Source organism: Dermacentor andersoni, chromosome 7, assembly GCF_023375885.2.
Source record: "Dermacentor andersoni chromosome 7, qqDerAnde1_hic_scaffold, whole genome shotgun sequence".
NCBI classification, from domain to species: Eukaryota; Metazoa; Arthropoda; class Arachnida; order Ixodida; family Ixodidae; genus Dermacentor; species Dermacentor andersoni.
Window position 1 is genome coordinate 107259445 of NC_092820.1, and position 16509 is coordinate 107275953.

General features: G+C 46.6%; 1 long non-coding RNA gene across 1 annotated transcript in view; it reads right to left on the reverse strand.

Annotated features, from left to right (window-relative positions):
• Positions 1-550: 550 nt before the first annotated feature.
• The window catches only part of LOC129385422 (uncharacterized), a 30498-nt gene continuing 14539 nt past the window's right edge, over positions 551-16509 (reverse strand). Inside the window, exons 3-5 of the long non-coding RNA XR_011895500.1 lie at positions 16431-16504; positions 10538-10621; positions 551-775 (exon numbers count right to left, since the gene is read on the reverse strand). This is a non-coding gene — a long non-coding RNA (uncharacterized lncRNA). The remainder of the gene's footprint in view (positions 776-10537; positions 10622-16430; positions 16505-16509) is intronic.

Genomic DNA, 16509 nt, shown 5'->3' on the forward strand with positions numbered 1-16509 from the left:
GCTCCCGCATCGTTGCTCCAAAAGAACGCGAAATTGATGGTGTCATGGTCAGTCGTGTTCCCCAGTCTATGTCGTGTGACAGATGTATGTGTGCTCATTCGCATAATGTTGGAGTGCTTTTTGCAATTTTTTTCGCAATGTCATGATGACACAAAGAATATCAGGTAATTATGTTGTCAGACATGTTAGCTTTGTCTCTTCAACGTCAGTTTTGAAAGGAGTGAGTAATTTTTATTACGTCAGAAGATATATTTTATGAATGGGTTGTAAGTAAGTTACAGCAAACTAAAGCTGCATGTTCACATGAGGTTCTGTACAAAGCATGTAAAACCTAACTACATTTGTGGAGATGCTGTGTTGTATGTGCAATTCTGGCGTTAACAAGACTTATTCTGTGCCAGCTGTTGCCAGAGAAAAAACAAGAAAACCATTCATTTCGGCGGTGCTATCTGTGGGTGTATTACTTTTGGCGCCGTCCGCTTTGCGCAAGAGTCTCCTATTCACTGTCATGCACCAACTAGGCAGCAACACGTGTTCCTTGAGCGCCGATTTGATCCTTTATTTCGTTTGTTTAATTGCAATATAGGAAGTTACGCTTTCCATCGCCACTGTTTAGGAAAAAGAATATCATTGCAGTCACGGTGAAATAGCTGGTACCGCTCGTGGGTTGTGCAGTATTCCGAAAATTTCTCTTGGCAGCCACTATAAGTTCCGTATTTTTCATACGATTCCTTCAAACGGTCCTCCCACACATGCAGCTCGCACATGACTTTAGCTGTTGGGAAAAGAATGAGGAAAAGAGGGTCATCTGAATGTGCTGCTTTTGTCACATGGTTAATAAGTCACCTGCTGTCCATATGTCTGAATTTTAGAATTCCTTAGGAGGGAAGTTTTCAAAACTGTTAATATCGTTCTACTGAATAAATGGAGCACGTTTGAAACACGCTTAACTTGTGGAAATAATGAGGAACGAGATAAAGAGCTTTAGTAGCAGAGGGAACAAGCTCCACCGAAAGAAGAGCCGACGCTCAAGGCCATTTCTCCGTTAAAGTCTTCTTGATAGGCGGAACATATTTGCAAATAGTTGTCACTTGTTCAGTGGAGACTATATGAAATGAGATTAAGGAATTTACCCCGTCGAAGCTTCTCAGCCATGAACTATACACCCATTCACCTGAGCCCTTATAATACAAACGTAATCCGCCAAAAATTACTTTACCGTTACCTCCCTGGTTTTATGCACAGGCATCATTTAAAAGGGTAGACCATTTATGCGCACTAGGGTTGCGTACCGCATAGGTAGCGTAAGTGGCATAGGAAAGCAAATGTAAGAAAACATTAGCGTAGATACAGAGGTCTCTGGGCTATTAGAAGATAGGTGGGCTCACCTATATATGATCGTTTCGTAAAGTTGCCCATTCGGATTGAGGAAATTGAGGCATCGTGCAAAAGGAACTGATAAGTAAACAAGAGGTAAAGGAGCATTAACGCCCCACTCCTTTAAAGATTATGTAATGATATATCGTGTCTCTTGATGCATTACAGCTAGTTACTTGTCATCAACGAATGCATCGTTGGCCAACACGCCAGAAACCCTGCAGCCCAAATAAGCCATATTGAATTCAGCAAAAGAATGCCAAAGATTATGGTATTCTGAAACACGAGGGCAGGTGATCGAAACTGATATGGCTGATAATCTTACCACAGTCACTCACGTCATGAGCTGCCTGTTCTGCTAGATACGAAAATGTATTCACCAAGGTCACGACATGCCACAGACATCACAATAAATATTATTGATCTCAGAGACCAGCCACAAGGCGATGCCCTATGTCATACCAGCGAAGACAAATTAAACAAGAACAGTAGAGCTTGATGCGACAATAGTGAGGCAGAAGTGAGACAAGGGCTTGCTGAAGATTTTTTTTATGCGAAGCATACTAGCCGCACAACCACGCTCTTCCTTGCTGCGCCGCGCGCGGCCGCGTAGCTACCATATGACGTCATAAGGGCTGCAAAAGCGGAGGCTCAACTCGTGCGCTCGCTTGCGGCCGCGTAGCTACATAGCCGGGTCTCAGCTCGTGCGCTCGCCTGCGGTCGCACAGATGGTACTGCGGCCTAACTCCCGCTCCTCCCGCTAGGGCACTGACGTCACAACAGCTGCAAGCCGGGCTCAAATCTTGCGCTCGCCTGCGGTCGCACAGCCGGTGCTGCGGCCTAACTCCCGTTCCTACCGCTAGGGCACTGGCGTCATAACAGCTGTATAAAAAAGCGGCGCGCTCTCGTCGAGGCTAGTTGTATAGCGCGATGGCGGGAAAGGAAAGGGCCGCTCGTCAGAGCGCAAAGCGGAAGTTACAAAGAGCCACGCAAAAGGCCGAAGAACGAGAAGTTCGGCTTGCCAAGCGACGTGCACAGTACGCGGCTAAACAGCAGCGTTCCTCCACAGAGTCCGAGGTAAAGGATGAAGTTGCGAGTGTATCTGGGAGTACTTCTACTCTAGTATGCTTCGCATCCTGGGCTTAACCTTAGCTAAGCCACAGCCATTTTTTTATCCGGATTTTAAGGGAACACACAGGAAGGAAGCTTTCGATTCTTAGTGAACACATCGGTTTCAAAATCTCTCGTATTTACTGGAGCAAGGCACCTCGTCCTATTTTACGTGTGTTATAACAAAGGAATAATTCTTCATCACGTTTCCTTGTACCGCAAACCGCACCATAAAGATCATTTATTTATTTCTTCTCAACGGTTAATAAGATTGTTGTTGTGTCTCGGTCAGTGAGTGATCAGGCATGGGTTCTAACAGGAAAACGGTGTTTATTGCCCGAAGCTTACGGGCTCCTGGTTACATCAAGAATCAACGGTTAGCGCACATGTCATGATATTATAAGCACTTGTGCGCACATGCGCACTAACAGCAGTCTGCTTATCAGGCGCGCTATCGCCGACACAACAATTGTCGCCGTGCCTTTATCGAGTTCAAGATGGATGAACTTGTTGCTCAAATAATTATTAGGTATCATGCCTGCTCTTTTTCAGTGAACTTAAGGCCAGAATTTCGCTGTGAAGTACAAATACGCAAATAATGAGAATGTAATAAATGCGTAACGCATTTTGCAGCCACTCCCAGCCTTAATACTACCTTCATTGTTAAAATAGAAGACAGTTCCTTGCCGCCATTGAGCGGTGTGTTTTTAAAGAAAAATATAAGTCTAAACAGGAAACCTGCACTTAAAGCCACAACCGTGCCGTGTAAGTGCCAGCGAAATACCGCACGTGTTGCCTGTTTTGACGAACGATGCGCCAGCGGCAAATATGGCAGTTCACTCAATCTAGCAGGATTACTCGAAAGGGCAGCCTCTACTTCCCAGAAAATTTGCAGAGCTGCTTCATCATAGAGAACCAGAGACGCGCGCGGAGAACACGCCAATTATGACATGTGCCGGCGAGCTTTTTAACGCGCGATGGTAGTAAAGTTCCAATAAATAACTTTGTATTTTCTCACAATAGTGTATATATGTAAATGAAAGAATTTTGGCCAAGCAATAACGAAAGTATGCCTACTAAGCAGAGATCTAGGGATCAGTACTACTTTATAGAAATCAGTTTTGATTGTTTGTGGGGAAAAGAAATCGTTTTCCATTTAACACCTATCAGTAAACAAAATTTCCCTGCAGACAGACGTACAGAGCTCTCTTTCTCTTTTACCGACTCCTTGTATAACGCTAACATAATGTTGCTTTGTAGAAAAGCAGCTGTAAACAACGCACACATATAGACATGTTCCCTCGAAATAATTAGCTTGCGATATTAATTTTGGTACCACCATTGCACCGACATTTAAAATACACATGCGCAGATGGCCTGTCCATAGAAGCGACTCAACGGCCGTCGAGTCGATAGCTTTTCCGACTGACGGTACTGTGGGCATCCTATTTTAATTCAAAGGCTTTCGATCCGTGTGCCTAGACACCTCGGTGAACCGCCGGACGTTCCATAAAGAAAATATAGACTGCAGGCAGTAATTCCAAAATGGCCATGTCAATAAGCAAATCCCGCCACATGCCGCTCACTGCAAATGCACAAATGTGTGAGGTCCGGGATGAATGATTTATATCACATTCACCACATTGCAAAGTGACTGTCAGAGCTCACTCGACACATGCCTTGCGCCTCTTTGAGGAGCGAAGTGTAACCGACGGGGATCTGGAGGTAATCACCACACACACACACACACACACACACACACACACACACACACGCACGCAAGCACGCACGCATATATATATATATATATATATATATATATATATATATATATATATATATATATATATACATATATATACGCAGGAAAGAGACGACGAACTCTTTGGAAGACTTCTTTTACTTAACGTTTTCGGCTGGTGGACCAGCCTTCGTCAGAGTATGTACTGACGAAGGCTGGTCCACCAGCCGAAAGCGTTAAGTAAAAGAAGTCTTCGAAAAAGTTCGTCGTCTCTGTCCTGCGTATGTTACGTCGGGTCCTGCGTGCTGAACATTGAAGAAAACCCCTATATATATATATATATATATATATATATATATATATATATATATATACGTTCATTTGCTTGCGAAATAAATTGCACCAGATGACAGTGCCGCCGTGCGACACAAAGTTTGGCACCCGGTATCCCTTGCACAGGACCACCACGGCACCGCTGTTCTTGATTCCTTCGGCGCCCAGCGCAGTGGGATTTCTCGGGTTGACGAGTTTTTTGTCGGTCGCCGTGGGCCCGTCGGTAAAGGAGACGCTTCGGATGACGCCCTCAGGTGGAGTGGGGGGCGGCCTCGCAAGCATTCACCTCGAAACGTTGACCGGCGACGAAGATGCCCTCGATGCCCACGTAGCGTGCAGCGTTCTCCCTGTTGGGCGTGTCCATCACGATTATATTTTGTTGAAAGTTGGGACACATCGTGTCCGTGTCCCGCGACGCCGAATCGAGCCCGACAGCCTGCCATATGGCGTCGGCGATCGCGGTAGGTCCAAACTTGCTGATACACAGGCCTTCCCTGGGCCGCACGACAATCTTTACCTCTTCCTTGGGCAGCGGAGGCATCCTGGCTCCTCGAATGATCATGATTTTAATGCCCACGCGGTCGGTGTGAACCCGAGCGGTGGAACCAGTGTTATGCTGAACGTCGATCGCACTGGCACTGGCAGCAACGAACTGCCACCCGGAGTCTTTAGTGAAGTCCCCGGGGGCTAAGAAGTCCTCTTCCACCTCACACTCCATCACAAAGTGAGTGGAAGAACCTCCAACGAGAACAGGCGGACGAGCGATGCCTCGCCGCGCGAACCCTAACGGGGTGAATGCACAGGGACAGGCAGCAGCTGAGTGGGGTGAGCGTGAGAACAAACAACCACCGTCTTCGTCTTCTTTGGGCGCCCGTATTTGTCACTACAATCAATACTCGGCGAAAAAGGAGCTATCCTGGCGACTTGTGGAACAGTGAGTACTGGTGGGTCATAATGCGGCTTCAGTCGGTCGACGTAAACAGTTTGGCGTCCGCGACGCCGTTGGCCCGTAGATGGCTGAATAGCCTCAGGGACGTAGTTGACCGCGGACGTCTGTCGTAGAACCCGGTAAGGGCCGTCATATTTAAGCTGAAATTTGTAGAAAGGCCGGGAGTAGAGGATGGAATGCGGAGCCATACCAGCGTTGCGGGTGAATATGATGGAAAAAACAAGCTTGTGTCATGGCCATGTTTCTAGCTAGGCCTGGTGTTGCGCTGTAAGTGAGCGAGCGATCTGACGACATTGTTCGGCATAGGTGGCGGCTTCGGATAGAGTCGTAGATTCGGAAGCGCCGAGGCGATACAAAATAATCGTGTCCATAAACGGGGAAGGTTCGGGACCATAAAGAAGAAAGAGGGAAGAGTGGCGCTATGTTAAGCATACGTAAGAAAGGGAACGATGCGGTCCCAATTAGTGTGGGCAGCGGAGATGTACATGGCGAGCATGCCGCCAAGAGTACGAGTAAAGCGTTCAGTCATACCGATGGCTTGCGGATGATAGGCGCTTCAAGTTCTGTGGAAAATTTTGCATTCGCGAAGGAGGGGCTTGTACAGCTTCGGAGAGAAATGAACGACCACGGTCACTTAGTTGCTCGCGCGGCGCACCGCGTCGAAGAACAAAGTTGTGAAGGATGAACAAGCCGACTTCACGTGCTGTGGCCACCGGGAGCGCTGAAGTTTGGACCCAGCGCGTGAGGTGTTCCACGGTGACAGTGACCCAGCGATTGCCATCTGGCGTGCAGGGTAGAGGGTCGTAGAAATCAATGCCGATATGATCGAAAGGCCGGTAGGGACAAGACAATGGCTGAAGCGGCCCTGTTATCTTGTGAGGTGGGCTCTTACGGCGTTTGTACCTGGAGCACGAGTGGACGCACTGGAGAACGAAGCGGTACATTCCTAGCGAGTACTGGCGAGGCGTGCATGCATCTTTAGTACACCGGCATGGGCGCATTGTGGATCCGCATGAAAAGGGGCACACATGCTGGAACGTATCCCTATCAGCCATTTACGGCCATCAGGTAGATAGTTACGGTGTTACAGGAGACCTTCACCGGTGGCAGAGTGGCGAGCAGGGCGCCGAAGCGAGCGGTGGGTGCTCTGTGGTGAGCGTTGAGATAAATACTCGAAAGGAGAGGCTGTCGAAGGATCCCGGCGTTGCTCTCTGACGTCATGTCGGTGAATGTAAGAGGCGGAGAGAGGTACGCCATAATGGGGAACTAGAGATTAATTTTGACCACGTGGGGTTCTATAACGTGCACTCAAAACAATGCAAACGAGCGTTTCCTCATTAAGCCACGACTGGGATGCGGCCGTCGCGGCCGGGCTCGAACCCATGACCTCGGGCTCTGCAGCGCAACTCTTTAGCCACAGAGTTAGGGTAGGTTGAACCACGCTGGGTAAATGTGCATTAGTGAAGTACAAATCTGAGCTGGGCACCGCCACGTTCTAAGATATCGCCCATCCGCAGTCCTGCCCTATAACGGTTGTTCCTTCAGCACAACTTTTGAGGATGTAAAACTTCTGTAAATACTGGAAGAAATGGTCTCATTACTCGCCAACACGGCTGTTGGGGCACAGTGGTCTGCTGGAATGGTAACGTTCAAATATTCTGTTGCGCAGGCGACATTCAAGCGAATGCGATGTAGACACATCGCCCCTCCATGTTGAGACAGCGCGGAATAAAGCACTAATAGTCTATGTCGAAACGATAATGGGGGCTACTTTGCCGTTCGGCGCTACAGCACAGGCTGCGATGCGAGCGCCACGCGAAAGCTGACAAAAGCACTGCTTAAATGATTTGAAATATTTATATGCAATATATACTTATTCATTATTTAATTTTTAATAATTAATACTGACATCCCCTCTCTGGGGAATTTAGCAGGGTTCTCCCCAAACATATAATGGTAAACAAAATTTGAATAAGTTATCAAGCATGACCACGCGAGAAAATGTGCAAGCTAGTTAAAAAATGGCCAGGCTTAGCTTGGTTAAGCCAAGAATGCGTTGCATATTTGCGAGTTGCGAGGAGCGGGAGTCAGGTGGTGGCTGCGGCCGCGCGCGACCGCGCGAGTTGGGGCCCAGCTTTTCCTCCGTGACGTCACGCGCCGGCGCAGCGCCCCTAGCGGGAGGAGCGGGAGTCAGGTGGTGGCTGCGGCCGCGCGCGACCGCGCGAGTTGGGGCCCAGCTTTTCCTCCGGCTGTCGTGACGTCACGTCACGTGGTTGCGCTAAAGGTCAATGGTGGCTGCCCGGCCGCGCCCAAGGGCTGAACTGAGTGATTGCAATATGCAACGCATAATAGAAATAAACTATGTTAGCGTCAGTCAGCACCAGCACCCAATTATTAGTTTATCCATCTGCTTCGGCAAAAGAAAGAATATATAAAATACTGATTCCTAATACTAAATGTTCTTTTTGCCAAATAATGGTGTTGCCTGCTGGCATATATAGTTGCGAAATAAATTGTTTTGTCTTGTCGACATATAATGCCCTTGGATTAATTGATATAAAAGCTTCAGACTGGAACATCGCTTTCTCTGGCTTGAAGCTAGTAGAATGACTTTCGACAACAGTTCGGTTATCCTTGTTCGTACGAATCTACTAAAAACAAAGCAAACAGCCTTTTTTTACCCTTTCAAGCTATTCATTGTTGCTTTTTGTCTATGGATGCGAAATAATTGCAGTACAATGAAGCGTTTGCAGTACTGTTTGTATGCTAACATCGGACCTGAGTAGCATAGAAGTGCTCTTCGAAGGAAATAGTCTTGTGTATGCATTGTTGGTGACGATAATAATATGTATAGTTTAAATAAGGGTATTGCTAATCAAGACATCTGATTAGTTCGACTCAGTCATTTCCGAAAGGTAGATAATATTTTCATAATAAAAGAATGCAAGCGGGTTCTTCTTTCTGGCTAGTCTCATAGAGATGGCTTTGTTAAACCCTATGGATATTTGCTAGGCCTCGCACTATGTAAATACTTACTACATGCCTATTTTAACAATGTTTATTTGGTACAATTTTGGACAATTGAATATATCCCACAATAAACAGCTAGCAGTTTATTGTTAACTATACCACGTACAATGTCATTAATAAATATTAAAATATATCAGTGGCCGAAGCATAAACACTCCTGGACGCCAGAGTAAACGGGAGGAAAGTTTACCGGATGGATGGTTTCAGAAGAAGACATATTACTGCCTATTGCTAATATAGGCTTACGAACAAGCTGCTAGCAGTATGTTCTGTAGTATGTTTTTTCTGGCTGAAAAAACAATTTTTTGTTCAACCTTCTCCAAAGATTTTTCGATGTCCATGAAGATTGGATTATTTAGCTTCCGTTATTTATTGAGCTCGCGAAATTACACGTTTCCAAAATCTGCGTTTGAGTAGAAAATTGTCTTCATATCCGTGCTGGTATCCAGTTAGTATTTTGTGTTGTTAAACCCACTCCGACATATGGTTATGAATAATAGCTCCCGTAGTTTAAAGATGGCGAATATTGTGGAGATTAGACGGTATTGAGTAATGCATCTCTAATTTCCACCCTTGTGAATTGGTGTTGCTTCTCCTTGTGACGGCTTCGAAAAGACAACGCGTAGGTTTCTAGCTTCATACCTAATATGGTATAACGATCAGCCTAGATAAGTCTCGATGCTCGGCTCTCCTCTGACATTCTCGGCTATGTCACTGTGTGTAACAAACCACTGCAGCACAGCTTTATTACATACGCAGAACAATGTTGTAGATAAGGAGTATAGTCATTGACAAGCTAGTCTTGCAGATGTAGTTACCTGAAGCATGGCAGAGCTGCTCGCGAATTACTGTAAATTATTCACTCGCGAGTTGGATTTAGCGAAACGTACGTCAAGGCTGTCAACTGCCGTGCGGCCAGTTCAGTATCTGAGGTAGTTCGATTATTGACTTTCCTTAGATTGGAATTTTCAATAACCCCAGAGGTAGCATCGTGCATATTTGGTGCTTTAACTCCGAACACCAGTATATATCACGCATGCCATATTTTTTTTTTTACTTCAGTAAAGTGAAGAGCTCTGACGACAGTAATCATGTGGGTTGCTTTTCATGAGGAAGCCACACCAATGTATCGCACATTGCACGTTATCTACGTCAGATATCGTTGTCAGAACTGCGAAACCTAAACAGCATTTATCAATATGTGCATCAATTATTTACCTACACCGGGTCTATTTCCTGAAGCGGCATTTGCAGCAATACATATTATGTGCTAACAGAGGAGTCCACAGGTAAAAAAAAACACTGGAGTGCCGAGCATGCTCGGAATTTCCTCTCTTACTACACTACATTCGCCTAGGTTTGCCTCAGATAGCGTGTGGTTGGTAGGTGTGGCCCTTTCGACACACCTGTGCAGTGCACCGACTTCGCTTCCGCAGCCGCTTGCAGCTATGACGCCGACAATGTGAGAGCCGTCAATTCGAGTGTTCTCTTTAGCTGTGGACCGCACTCTACATGCCGATATGAATGAGCTCATGTGAACTTCGTTTTCTGCATTTATACTTTTAATAATGATTGACTGTAAAATTTGCGGAGAGCAAGCGCTTTTGAAATGTTGCAAAGAACGGCACTCTGAATTACTGGATTTACTGGCAATAAATGCAACAAATAGCCATATGTGATTGCTGCTACGAGAAAACTACCTTGAAGCCATCGCAGGTGCTTACGGTTGCTGCAGGAAAGACCTAAAAACTTAAATAGTAAAAACAGTAACGAGACAAATTCGTCGAGACTCCTGCGATGAACGGTATTCACTACGTCTACAAGCTGTAGCACAGACGCTCTCATTCACTGAGACCAGGACACCAATGGGTTTGCAGCAACTCCTTTTTATCTTCGGTAATACAGAAACGTATTGCACGTTTTACTCCCAAAATAGCAATTCCTCTTCATACAAATTTAAGGACTTTTAAAATTCGCGTTGAATAAGAAGTACTTACTGTCCGGCTTAAAGGTAAAAATTCCGCATTTGTATTTGTAACTCCAGTACACCAGTTTCTTACTGACCCTTCCAATATCATCGTCTGAAAAAATAACCAAAGAGCGTTGTAAGAAAATTACACGATTGTTGCACTTTCTGAAAGCTATGTACGCTCATAGTTAAGCAATGAGTCATATTCAGTCAAGTGGGACACTTCAATCATTTAAATATAGATGAGGCTGCTGTCTCGATTACACATTATTTTTAACCCGCCTTCAACCTGGTATCTACTAGCAGTCGGGGCAGAACTGACCCGCATTTGCTGCCGCAAAGGTTCTGATGCAAATTCCTCATGATGGCTGTGATGAAATTCACACGGTGAGCTTGTGCACGTTGATGATGTGTTCGTCGCAGCCTGTGCAATCCGGTAGATGCAATGTAGACAGGGGAAGAACTGCTATTTTGCTCACTCTTAACAAAATACCTTTCGTTGACTCGATTTCTATTTATCCTTTTCAGGCACCGGGTCTTTGTAACGAGACACAACTTAGTATTAGATATTCAGATCGATGAAACCATTCTGAACACAGCGCAAAGCGTACACGGAGGTCCCGGCTAAGCGAAACCCTGTAAAGTAAGTCTCATAACGAGTGAGAATAATGCAAAGCAACGGTATTTTAAGGGGTGCACTACCAGATTTCACGAGAAACTGGACGTGTTGCCCTGTGTCACTGCTCGTAATTAGTCCTAGAAACGTAGACCAGATACACAGCGCTCGTCTTGTGTATCTGGTCTATATCTTCGTCTTTCGCATTGCAACAAAATTAGGCTATCGTTGTTGTTCTGGTGCAACTAGCTTTATTTTTGCACTTCACGGATTTTCTAGGGAGTGTCTGTCTGTCTGTCTGTCTGTCTGTTTGTCTGTCTGTCTGTCTGTCTGTCTGTCTGTCTGTCTGTCTGTCTGTCTGTCTGTCTGTCTGTCTGTCTGTCTGTCTGCCTGTCTGTCTGTCTGTCTGTCTGTCTGTCTGTCTGTCTGTCTGTCTGTCTGTCTGTCTGCCTGTCTGTCTGTCTGTCTGTCTGTCTGTCTGTCTGTCTGTCTGTCTGTGTCTTTAACCCTCTTGCCGCCAATGTAGATCATTCGGTAGTCAACTGTAGAGTGGTTAGAGCATCGCGCTGCTGTAATAAGGGAAGCGGCTCTCAAACTAGTTATCGCACCAACGTGGGTCATTGGTTTTTGACAACGAATATGTGGCGCTAATTAGTTAACCCATTTCGCGCCAACTTATGCTATTGGGCTTGTGACACTGCATTTGTGCCCCATTGAAATAAATAGAATTCACCCAAATTGGATCACTGGCAATGTGAAACTCCTTAGGTGAAACACTTTATTGAACGAAACTAATGTCAGTGTGGGTCGCGGGGTATGTGCTGCTTAGTATCTGGCGCTCTTCAATGTAACCCTTTCCCACAAACTTGGGGAATTCGTTTTGTGTGGCGGGATGCGTGCCACAAGGCATCTGCATCTCTTCAATAAACATTTTTCACAGCAACTTGTGTAAATCGGCATGTGCCATTCGGTATGTGCTGCTCTTCAATGAATGCCTTTTATACCCACTTGGTTCACCAGCTATGAGGAACTGGGTATGTGCTTCAACGAGTCTCTTTGGCGCCAACTTATCTAGGTGGGCATGTGCCAGTGCGTATGTGTCACTATAAAATAACAAAAATAATTTATATTTCTCCGTTGGTGGAAAGATTCAAAGCCACGACATAAATGTTTAAGAAATATTGACCGCATAGATTCGAACTTGGGACACGCTGCAGTTCCGCTTGACGCCGCAGCGTGTCCAGTGATAAGCGTGTCAGAGCATCCCCACTTTGACCTTACAATAGCTGGGCAGCACAGCGGGGCGTGGCATTTCAGGAATCGCCTGACGTTTGTGCGTAGGCGCGAGTAAGAGCGGGTGCGAAAGAGAAGATATGGGAGCTTTTGCTCCTTGATTATCTTACTTTGCCTATAGGTACTACGGAGCAAGGTTTCTTTGCGCATGTTGTATGCGTCTATCCCTAGGTGTGCCGGCATTGTGGAGTGGAGTCGCGTTTGTTTACGCTCCCGCGTTGGCTGCCGGCGTCGCCAACTAGGTGAAGCAGTGGGCACTGACACCCAATTTAGTGATCGCTCTGTAAAAGTCCGTAGGACACACGCTAATCCCAGAAGGTAAAGGTACGTCGGACATAGTGGTCGAGTCCGGGGCTCAGGCCAAGTCAGCCATGCCGGATTGTACCTTCCTCACGCGTAACTGCTCTCTACCTTCATAATGTCGCTCAAACCTTCCACTCCGATGAAGGTGTAAGACAAGCGAAGCTGTATATTATAAAGTTGTATTTGATTTGTGTGACTATTGCATGTATGACTATGGACATTTGCTTCTGTAATTGTTTGTTACAATATTAAAGAATCAAACATATACACACGTGGCGCCGAAGGGGTTCTCCACGAACTCTCGGCATAAGCTCGCCATGCACCCGGGAACTGCTTCAACGACATGGCGGCGTGCTGTTGACGCGCCTCGCGCTTGCTCTCGGCTTGCGTGGCGCGTTCGACGTTCGTGGCGTTGGCCCGCCGCTGCCGTCGCCGCTGCTGGTCTCGTGCGCGCTGTATTTGCTCAACGGCCTCGTTGTTGCCTATAGACTCCGAACCACTGGACGGAACGCTGCTGGCTGTGCGTTAGGCGGCGCTAGCTCTTTCGCGACGTTTGCGCGACCATTCGCGATTCAGGGGCAGTCGCCGCTTCCTGCCTTACCGCTCTTCTTCCCCAGAATGAACTGCACGCGGCCGAGACATCGTGAGTCCAAACAGCAACTGATCAGAGCTCTGGCGCGATGTCGACTTCACGGAACGCACGACACAGACTATTAGTTGTTGTTACAATGTTTTATTCTAGTAGCGCCGCGTCAAACTCGGCGCGTACTCGACGGCACAAAGGCAGGTGGCGTCTGACGCGTAAGCCGGAGGAGCAGGCTCGAGTTTGTCTCGACACATGGATACAATCCTGGGGTTACGAGCCCTTAACAGCTACGATATAAAAAAAACAGCACTGTTTTTTCTAGATGAGTGGTAGGCGCCGTAGTAGAGGCTAGGCCTGCTCTTCTGGAGCAGTATATTCGCTCATGTCAGGCTCATGCTTCTGTCGACTTTTCAGGAGCCTTTCTGAATGGTCCCCTTTGAGTGAGAGAAACGTTTTTTCTGCACGAGAATGTGCAAAAATCCGTAGGCGGGAGCTGCGGAGCTAGCGAAATGGAGCAAAGCAGGTACGTCCGCCTTATATTTAGCCTGGCGTAAGCGAATATACTGCTCCAGGGGAGGTGGTGGTCTCTACAAGGGTCCATGTACTGCTCCGCCTGGAAAATCAGTAATTTTAACTTGAAGGTAGGGTACCGTAAGGCACGAGAACGGCATAATGCGGCGTGACTGACTCAGCACGAGCTCCGCAGGCGCGAGGAAATCTGCCCGAGGCACTTTTAAATTCTGCAATATGCGGACGTCCGGTCTGCCGTTAGACACAGGGATTATCAAATGGGGCGTCAGTGTCCACTGCTTCACCTGGTTCACTGGGTGGGCAGCCATCGTCGGAGAGTAAACATAATCGAGCATGGACATCGACAGCGCACGACCTCACTCCGCTATGCCGGCACGCCTACGAACAAACGCATACAAAACGAGCAAAGAAACTTCTACGCAGTACCTGGACAAAGTCATACATTCAAGGAGCAAAAGCCGCCACATTTTTTGTATCGCAGCCGATCTTACTGGCGCCTGCGCCCAAACGTCGGCCGACTGCTGAAATACCATGCCCCACAGTGCTGCCTCACAATCGTAAAAACGCCAACATCTCGGCTATTTGCCAAGTGCACTGCTTATAGAGGCGCCACTAATAGCCTCCTAGCGGGCGCTTCTAACATTATGCGCGGGAGCAGTAGCGGCCGACGACAATTTGCAGCAAGGATGGCTGAAGTTCGCGGCTGGGATTTCTCCTTTGTTCGGGTGCCAGACTGCTGCCTCTACGGTGAGAGCTGTAGGGAAGACGCTGGTCTCTGTGGAAGCAGGTAGGAGCGCGAAGCTACCACTGTTTGGGACAACCCGGTCCACAGACGTGCCAGGTGCGCCGCGCAGACAAACGCAATGAACCTTATTACACGAAGTGGAGCTCATGTTAACTAGCTGCTAGGTTTTGTTGAGTATTGCGATGTCTCAGTCTTGTTTTTAAATTCTACCCTTGCCGTAATACTGCTTCTGTACATCAACAATAGGCACACGTCATTACTGCAGACTTACATCTCAAACAAATCAGCACAGTGCGATATCTGCACATTTTCTAGTGATCTTTCTGCCGATGAATACATGTGACATTACCGAATTAGTGCCGACAAAGTCGCCTCAAGAAGAGTAATTGCGAATTTATTGATGGAAATGCATCATTAAAGTAAGAGTGCGAGTTATTTCTGTACCGCCGGTGCAGATCCGCTGCAAAAGCCGATGCACAGCCGTTCCCGCTGCAGTTTATTGTAATTTTTAATTCCTTTAGGGAGCTGCTTTGAAGGGTACAAAGCTAGAGCCTGACCAACTTTTCAGTACTTTTTTTAATGTTACTAGAGAGAGATGCCACATGATCTTTAGAGGGATAGCAGCGCCAGTCAAAGAAGATGAGCGCTAGCGGCAAGGCATGTTTAGTCCTCTGCGGCGCAAGCATAAAAGAACCAATTCAGTTGAACACAAAATTCACATGAAAATGGGGCTACGTTCAGAAACAAACAAATCACTCGGCATGTTAGGTCTGCTCAGACAGCATCGAGGTGTGATGACTTCCCAAACCGGACGCCAACTTTTAAGCGAAAATGGAACAAAAATACCATATGCAGCAACTATTAGCAATTCTAGCCCTGAACTACCCATTTTCTAAACACATTTCCAAAAAAAAAAAAACACAATATCTAAGATGCCATCGGGCGAAAAGAATAAAGCTGTTAAAAAAGCACTTGCTTGGTATCATTCCGATAAGACACAGCGTGATTTTTTCCCTTTAGAAACAAGGCAAGATGAAAACCTCGCACTTCAAAAAAATCAACAAGAGTTATGCATGAAGCAACTACCACAGTTCAACATGCTCAAAGCCTCGCATAACATAGATGCAAAAACATGAAATGCGCGAAAGCTGGTGCGACGATTTACCGGGCCGCATAAAACCAACAAATTCAGTTGTTGCAAGCTTCAGTAGCTGTACCATACAACACAATGCGCTCGTGAAGTCGTGCTGCCTAGCTAGCGCAACGCGATAAAGAAGCGGCAAACAGTATAAGCGGCAAACGGCATTCAGAACTTTAGGGAAATACCTTTAAACTGCATGCTGCACTGCAGATGAACTTTGTCGCTTACCCGTCTAAATTTGATGGGGTGGAAAAAAACACCGACGCTAGAAAGGAAAAGATGAGAACAGGACATTTCCAGCCGAACAGCGGCGATCCATTGCTACCGCTGCTCCCGCTGATCGCCGGCACATTTTGGCGGTATTTGAGCCCCCTACCACGCAAGAATTCTTCTTCGACATTCCTTGAAAAATCGGCCGCCCAGACATGCGAAGGGGGTTGCTTATAAGGGTTGAGAAGGGCGCTTGAAGAAATAGTGCACGTGCAGCATTCTTTCAAGTGTGTCTTTCTATAAACTACAAATACTAGGCAGAAGCTTGGGTAGTGTCTTGGCTTTGTTGTCCTTGTTAGCAGTAGCGCAAAGGACAGTACCACTATTGACATTAACCAGTCTTCTATTGCCTTCCAAAGGCATGTTCTACTAGGTGTCTCGGGGCTTAATTAAATGAGTTAGCTATTCCTCCACCTAAAGAAAAAGTGTCTTTTACCTGTGTCTACTTGTATGTATTCCTCGCCAGTTTCGTTATTCATCCACAGCCGTGAAGAAAAACGAGTTTCATACCTGCA